We start from the raw sequence: 2,632 nt of genomic DNA on the forward strand, positions 1-2,632 counted from the left end.
GTCCACAAAGGCATCCTAGGAAAGTGTGGTAAAGATGGGGTTGGATGGTGAATGGGAATCAGCAATGGTGAATGGGCAGAGGAGTGAGGAACAGAGAAGGCATGTGTACCTGGAGAGGAGACCAGGAAGAAACACTCGGGGGGGGGGGGTGTCTGCAAGAGACACAGGACCAGAATCTGTGATTCTTGGGCTCCAGCAGAGAAACAGGCTCTTCGTCTTCCGTGCAGTGGCTGGGGTCCAGGAATTGGGAGCAGGTGATGGTCTGGGGCCCAGCAGCCTCATTTTGTGTAGGTAGGAGGACCGCAGGCTCCATTTCCCCTGTGGAGACCAAGCAGCTCCAAGAGCTCTGACTGTCAAAGAGGGGCCACCAGTCCCCCACCCTGCCCACTGACGCCTCCGAGGGCAGCCCGGGGACAGGATGAGGCCCAGGCTGTGAGTATTGGGCGGAAAGGCTCAGCCCTGGAATGTGCTGACCTCTGCCTCCTGCAAGGCTCTGGAGCTGAGGGCCATTCTTTCCAGCACCAAAGACCTGCTGAGGCCAAAGTGGGCCAGGCCCAGAGCAGGGCAGGGCCACACAGGAGTGACCACTTCCCTCAGGATGGTTCCCAGAAGGGCTTTGCCTCTCCCCAGAGCCTTCTCCACCCTCCCCACGCATCCTTCCCTAATGAGGAGAGGAAGGCCCCTGCGGCCAGGGTCAGCCACAAGTGCGTGGCCAGGGAAATGCTGCATCACTGCTTCCTGGGCAGGGCTCTGCCGAGAGCCCTTGAAGCCTGTCACCCTACAGCGCCTTTCAGGAAACTTCAAGTTGGTTTTGGAAACCAGTCCATTCTGTCGCGCAGGAGCAGAGCACATGTGGCCTGCATTCAGATGGAAGTCATCTGGGGGCTACTGGGAAAGCTGAAAGGCAGGGCCTGCAGTGACAGGGCACCCCCACCCCCATGCCCACCTCCAGTGCCACATTCACCCTCTTTAAGCCTCCACAGCCACAACTGCAAGATGGAAACCACAGCTGCTCTGCCAAGTTCAAAGGAGGAGTGCGATCCAGCAGGAGTGGGCAAGGTACTTCCCAGATGTGATCTCGGGTGAGTCTGAGTCCCAGTTCCTCATTATCCTGGGGGAAGACACAGAGGTCAGCCCATGAGGTCAGCCTTTGATTGAAGCAGGGAACTTGTCAAGCTGGGATCTCCCTGCTGGGGGCATGGAGAGACCCTCAGAGTGAGGAGTCTTGCAAGGTATCGAGAATACTAGCTCCACCCAGTACCCTTGATTCTGAAATAGAACACCCTGGATCCATTTCCTCCAATTGATGTGAGCTCTGAGCTCCCCTGGTTCACCAAGACCTGGACTTGCATTCTAGCTGGTGGCTCAGCTGGAGTTCTCAGAGAATCTTCCTGGGAGGCAAGGGAAATGCACATGTGTGTGCTCTGGGAATTCGGACACGGGTGCCCTAGGCACAAGATCTGGCTTCAGAACCCTGGAGGTCGGTGTGTATGGGAATAGATAAATTCCCAGGGAGCCCCTCCTAGGCAGCTCCCCCAGCCCTCTGTATTCCATTTTGGATTGGCCCATGGAGTCTTCCTGTGGCTGGGGAATTCTTGGGGGCCTGGACCATGCTTCATTCCTCCAAGAACCTCAGTGCAGGCCTTACAGCAAGATCTCTGTAAAATCTCCATCTTGGTCTCCTGCACCTAGAGCAACACCTGATGCATAGCAAGTACTCCACGGACATGTGCCAGCTGACTCTCTTCTCGAGGAATAAACCTGCCCACAGCCAGCGTGCACTATTGGACGCTTCCCAAACATGCATCTTATTTTCCAGTTCCTGGGCCTCATTCTTTCTTCCTTGGGGGTCTTACCAAGCACCTCTTCATCGGTAACATTCTGAATGTTCTTTATGGAGCTTTATTTTCTAGGGATTTCTCTGACCAGCTAGAGACCCCACAAGGATGTTCCTCAGACTCACCCAAGATCACCTGAATCTAAACACTCACTCACATACCCAGCCTCTAGCCCTTAAACTAATCCCAGCACCTAACACCATAGATGGCAGATGACAGTGAGCACTATGCAGAGATTCATGCGTGAGCTTGTGCCCTCTGTCCATCATGCCCACAAAGTGCACACACACACACACACACACACACAGTCCCTGCTTCTCAGGAGACTCCAGGTTGGACAAGTCACCTTTCCTTTTGGAAAACAAGTGTTGGGTTTAGAAGAGTCCAGAGCTCTCAGTCAGAAAGCTTGGGCAGGTAAACTAGGAAAAGTCATCTCCCTGAACCTCAGTGTCCCCATCTGTAAAATAAAGATTTGGATCAGATTATCTAGAAGGTCTCTCAGCACACAGTTCTGACACCTGAAGGCTGATCCATCATAGGACCATAGTGGGATTTCTGAGAATGACTCTGGGAAAGGAGACAAGGTGCCTGGTGTTCTTGGTGGACCGTGAGCATTGGCACCTCTGTGCTCCCAGCTCCCGTCCCATCAGTCCTGGGCCAGGCTGCCACTGAGAACCATCCCGAAGCTGAAAAGATGCAAGCAGTGGTTGGAGTCCCTGTCAGGCCTTTGCCTGTTTTATTGTGTCTATTATAAATCCCCTCGGGGGCAGTAGTAGGTGGCCTGTGGTCAGCAG

Source organism: Urocitellus parryii, chromosome 2, assembly GCF_045843805.1.
Source record: "Urocitellus parryii isolate mUroPar1 chromosome 2, mUroPar1.hap1, whole genome shotgun sequence".
Classification (NCBI taxonomy): domain Eukaryota; kingdom Metazoa; phylum Chordata; class Mammalia; order Rodentia; family Sciuridae; genus Urocitellus; species Urocitellus parryii.